Source organism: Lutjanus erythropterus, chromosome 9 (assembly GCF_056507025.1).
Source record: "Lutjanus erythropterus isolate fLutEry1 chromosome 9, fLutEry1.hap2, whole genome shotgun sequence".
In the NCBI taxonomy this organism is placed as follows: domain Eukaryota; kingdom Metazoa; phylum Chordata; class Actinopteri; order Lutjaniformes; family Lutjanidae; genus Lutjanus; species Lutjanus erythropterus.
Genome location: NC_139325.1, coordinates 13,923,275 through 13,929,274, shown reverse-complemented (window position 1 = coordinate 13,929,274; position 6,000 = coordinate 13,923,275).

The following is a 6,000-nucleotide window of genomic DNA, read 5'->3' as shown; positions in this document are numbered from 1 at the left end:
TAATCAAGTTTTTTTTTTTTTTTTGTGTACTTGAATATTTTATATAATATTTTTACTTTCTCTGATAGTATTCTTCATCTCAAGTAATGTACTTGGCAAAATATTGCATCCATTATATGTTAAGAATTAAAGTCAGATGTAAAAGTCATGATAAAGTATGTGAGAATGAAACAAAAGAAAGGAGCCAGATCAGCAGCTGCAGCAGGGAAGAAGTTGCTGATGTGTTTAAGGAGGTCAGGGGTCCATGTCCAACATACCATTCAGCACTCAGCTGACATTATGTAAAGGCTCAACTATGCTAAATGTTAGATTTGCACATGAAAAGCACTTTGTCCATACTCTGTGTTCATTTCATCCAAATTTCTGCATTTTTTTTGAGAGCTTACAAATGCAGACAAAACAGAGCAGTAACCCCAGTACTAATAGGGGCAGTACAGCAGCGTAGCCAATAATTTAAGCAAGATACAACCACAGGACACGATAAAGAAGTTTTAAAAGTCTGAAAATAGTTGAAATTATATTCAGTTACTATACAGTCAGTTGGTGGAAGGCATTATGTTTTGGGGTCATCCCATTCTTGTGAACATGATATCTCAAGAACGTCTTGTGGGAATTCCTTCACACATTTCTTAGGGTTAGGGGTTAGGGGACTCATTAGATTTTGGTGGTTAACAGTCAAAGGTCACTGTAACATCTTGGTAACACTTGGAGGGAATTCCATCAAACTTAAGACAAATATCAACTTGGGAGCAAAGATGAACTACTTAGATTTTGGTGATCAAAGGTCCAGGTCACTGTGACCTCACAAAAATGACATGCTAATTGTAACAGAATTTAATACAAATTTCTAATAGGATACTAGAAGTGGAGAGTAACTTCTTACATGTAATGAAATTTAAAAAATAAATGTAACTGTAATCCATTACAGTTACTGAGAAAACAAATGTTATTAAATGACAGTTTCCGATCAAAATGTTAGTAATTATGAAGGGGTCACGTCCAAATATTCTCTTAGTGTTACTTGGCAGAGATCTGCACTCTGAGTGCACTCTTCTAGTTATTAACTATGAAAGTGAAATGTTAGTGTTCTGTAATTTTTCATTTACAAAAAAAAAGTTTGAATATGATTAACTATTGCAATAAATAAACAGCGGTCATTTGTTTGTGCTTGTAATAAGCTTAAAAGATAATAAGCTGTAATAGAAAAGAGGATAAAAATAAATATTTGTCTAAATCTTCAAAATTTAAATGTCCCTCATCACTTTAATCTCAACACAAACATTGTTTCCTCGCAAATGTTCACCAACTCTTTCTGCCCCTTCTGAACGTTCTTTCCAGAGACATCTGCCTTCTGCTGGGCATACATTCTCAACATTTGTTTGGTGACATCTTAACAGTGGAAAAATGTACCTCAGTTCTGGGAACATGGCAGTCGGTGGTGATGCCGTTGTGCAAGAGCATTCAGCTATTAAGGGCCAACCCAACAACGGTGCGTTCGGTTCTGCTTGCAGCCTCATAAAAGCGACGAGCATCTAAAGCTCCCTCTTTGCATCCAAGACTTAATTCATTCCTTAACATGTGACGTGCCCCCCCCCTCCTCAAACACCACCACACCACCTTGGGGAGCGCTGGCAACAAATGAGACATCACCTCCTCGCCTCCTACATGGCATGTCTGTTTTTTATTACAGGTTAAAAGTTTTTTTCTTCATTTTCCCATTTTTTCCCCTCCAAGCTTTCATTACACAAATGGTTCTTTTTTGAAAATAAGTATATGATGATAAATGACTGTTGGAGGCACACACAGTGTTACACGGCGGGCACATGTACCTTTGATGAGGAATGGCGGGATGAATGAGGGGTAAGAAGCTGGTGAGGTGGAAGAGGGATGAAGTCCTATTTTTCCTCCCTTAAAAATAATGGCTCCCTTAAGACTGTTTCAATTAGTCATCGGAAGGTAAATTGGTCAGTTTATTTGACTGAATGAGAGCAGATTTCAAGAAAAATGACTTCAATGATTATGAAGTCAGAGAGGAATTTCTCACCCAACTCCCTCCCATTAATGCAAGTGTGAGTGTTTTGCATGTGGTGTTGGTCTAAATGTGTGGAGCACAGCGTTGCAGACCTGGGCTGATTATCTTTGTTTCCAAGAATTTTTCAGACCGACTTCAAATATCTGATAACTTTAAAGACAAAAAAGAGCATGGCTGCCATTGTCATCAAAATCCGTTACGCCTCATGAAAGAACCAACTTTTCAGAAAGCCTTTTGTGTTGACCGCTCAGATCATGGTATAGCTGCTTTTAAAGCAGATGCAGACGGTTCCCAGTATGGTGTAAACTATACCGGGAAATGCCACCAGTGGAAACACCCTCCAACACCTGCCAGTCATGCTTACCGTGGCTGCAGGTTGGCAAGCCTCCAATCATCCTTTTTTCATAAACTCTGTCTGGAAAGTTCTGATGAGGTGCTAAGTGTCTAATAAAGGGTGAGATAAAACTTCTATAAATCGGGACATGACTCCTTCCATACTCTTTTAACAATGTCTTTATCATTTGCCAAGGAATGTGTCCAATTCTAACTGGCGGCCCAGATGGTCACTAGACCTACTTACAGGGCAGACAGCTGGTATAAACACTCTATTCGGTTGTTCAGAGCCACAACCATTACAGGTTGTAAGTGTGATGCAGACTCAAAGCAGAGAGAAAAAGTGCGGCAAGAAACAAACGTGCAAATATGGACAGAACTGCTGATGTGAGGTCCACATCTTCAAATGTTTTCTGTTGTTCACAACCCAAAGATATTCAGTTTACTGTCAAAGAGCAGTAGAGACACCAAATAATATTCATATTTAAGCAGGAATCAGAATTGTTTTTTCTCAAAAAAATCACTCAAACCATTAAATCCAAATCAAATAAGTTAAGTCAAAATCAAAATAGTTGGCGGTTAATTTAATAATCAATTAATAATAACTTAATTGATTAATCATTGCAGCTTTTATTTGAGATTTGAGACAAACTTAATATTCTGAGAAACCAAGTCATGATTTTGAGATCTAAAAATAGTACACTGTATATAGTAAGTAACAATAAAATCATCCATAACTCTTGAGTGAAATTTGTTATTTCCATGTACTAACAATAATTGTTTTATTTGATGGCCTTGCTGCCCTGGCATTTGGCCTTTGTACCCTAAAAAACTTAACAAAACCAAAGGCCAAGTGGCCTTGCTGCTAAAATAATGAAACTCCAGACCTGCTCCTCACACTTTGTACCATGTTATGTTTTTTTTAACTAATGCAGGTTAATCAGCATGCAAATAAAAACAAATCTTGCTTGTTCTAATTAAAAACATTTCAGCTAAAATTAATAATACATTCATTACTTTCTAGCTAGCTTGTCGAGCTTAAATTATTGTGTCTATGTTATGACTGATTTGAATCGTCAGCTATCAGGGGCTTGTGTGTTCATTCAGTTATGATGCTATTTGTTATTTTGTGTTTTGGGGCCAAAATTTTATATAGGGCCATTAAAATCCTAATGCTGATCTTGCCAACTTAAATTTCTTTTTTACAGCAACTAAACCGTCACCTTGGTAGTTACTGCTGATCTGAAACATTTCACTCTTTAGTTCTGTGCCTCGCTGCAGCCTCATCAGGAGGTCAGAGAGTAAAAAGTCAAGTTTGTTATTTGCTCACTTAATGACTATGGTCAACTTCATTGCCAAAGTATAACTGAGAAAAGTCATTCACCTCCCATTGTTGTTTGCACTACTGGATGCTTGTGGTGCAGTATATGAGCTCAACAGAGGTCCAATTTCAAGATTTAATGGAAGAACTTCATTTGTTAAAATAGTTACTTTAGGCTTTTTACTCACTGACACACACACATACACACACATAACCACAAAAAAGAAACATATTCAAGTTTGCAGCAAAAGAATATACATTTTATCAAATCATCGTTCCAAGAAGCTATCACAATGACATGCTTTCATGTGAGCACCCGCCACCCGTCTCTGGACCTTCGTGATGTCTCTCTCAACATCCTGCTGTGCTGCTGGAATCAAGAACCATCTGGCTCAGTTCTCAGAGGAACCATCACCAACTTTGAAGTGTGGAGGTGGCTAGAGCCAGCCTCCAGAACTATAAGAGAGCTGGAAATAAATGTCAAAGTAAATCAGGGTGCTCATTTCAAAGAAAACACAACTCTAAACTGATTTCTGCAAAACAGAATTTGCACAAAAGGAACAGCCTGCAACTTTGAGACATATTTCAAAAGGAACAGTGATAAAAGAGCAGATACATTTCATACATGAGCCATTGTGTAAAAGATTTTTATAGACCTCAGTGAAAAATAAATTTGGTAAGTACCTTAAATTTTAGCATACTTAAGTGTAGTTTCAGTCAGACTAAATATACTTCAAGTGTGTTCATCATTAGGTAAAATTTGAAGTTTGCAATTTCAGTATATTTTAGTTGGAAATGAATTAAAGAAAAGTACAATTTTAAGTGTATGTCGTATACTTTTATGTACTTAAATGGAATCAGTTCAAATATACTTCGTACGTAAAGTATATAGCTCTGTGTTGATTAATTAAATTAAAGTTTACCTTGTTTGTGCTACTTTTGCACAGAGGTACAGCTTTAAATAAACTTACGTTGAAGTGCACTTTTTGTAAACATACTTAAATACACTTCTAATAAGGCCAGATTAAAGAACATTTAATACTAGTAGTGTATTGCAAAAGAACTTACTTTTGCAATAACTAACTTACCAAAGTATGTAAAAGTAAAGTTTGTATACTTTTTATACTTTAAAAATACACTAATGTACAACTTACAATACACTTATAATAAAGCACATTTCTTGAGAGTACACTGAAATACCACTTTAAGTATTGCAGAATTAATATATTTATTTTTAGTACATTGAAGTTTACTGACATGTATATTGAATGCACTTTGTGTTCACTTTAAATATATTTTAAATTAAGCAAAACAGTTCAAGTATACTTGCATTAACTTTTGTATTCTTAAATTATATTTCTAATACTCTAAAGTATTCTACATTTTTACCAGGGAAAGAAACCTACCACAAATAATTTTCTGCTGTAATTAAATGGAGTTTTCAGGTGTCTGTACTTGATTATTCAATTTTCTGACATTTTACTTTAACTCCTGATATTTTAATGCAAATATACATACTTTCTACTCCTTATATTTTCAACCTAAATGGATGGGACAGTAAAACATAGAAAGAATGATTCCTCCCTCACACACGTCAGATGTAACAAGATGAAAATAACATAAAAGACGCAAGAAACAAGAGAGGAAGACTTGACCGTAGAGAAAAGGTGAGGTTCAGTTTACTTTGCACAGAAACAACCACCAGAGGTCTACTTTCTGTTAATACTTTGAGTACACTTCACAGCCTGGACATTTTACTTTTATTTGAGTAAAGAAGTTGAATCAACGCTTTGACTACTACTTCTACTTTGAGGAACTTGTGTACTTTGCCACCTCTGTCTACATGTGGAAAAAACCCTGGGCCACAAAGAATGACCAGGTTACACCTTGATTCAAATCAAATCATAATAAAACAGAGTGGTGGTTTTCAGACTAGCGTGGCTGGTAGCTCCTTTATGGCAGATGCTGAATCACTGCCTGAGTCTGACAGGTGGGAGGTAAGAATGATCAGAGGGGGAGAAAACAAGGAGAGTGCACATTTCAACAGGGGCAGCTGGAAGGAAAATTTGCAGGCAAAGAGGGAGATGTTCTGGAAACCCCCCATGATACAAACTGTACAGATAGTCAAAATCACTCACACACATATGCAGGCGTGCAAACACAGTCATGGGTGTACAGACACCTACACACACTAACATGCTCCTGCATGCACACGCAGGAGCTTACACAAACACACATTTTATTTATTTAGATTCATAAAACCTCAAAATGTTCAACAAAAGCTATGCAAGAATGAAATAAAAAACAACAGCAA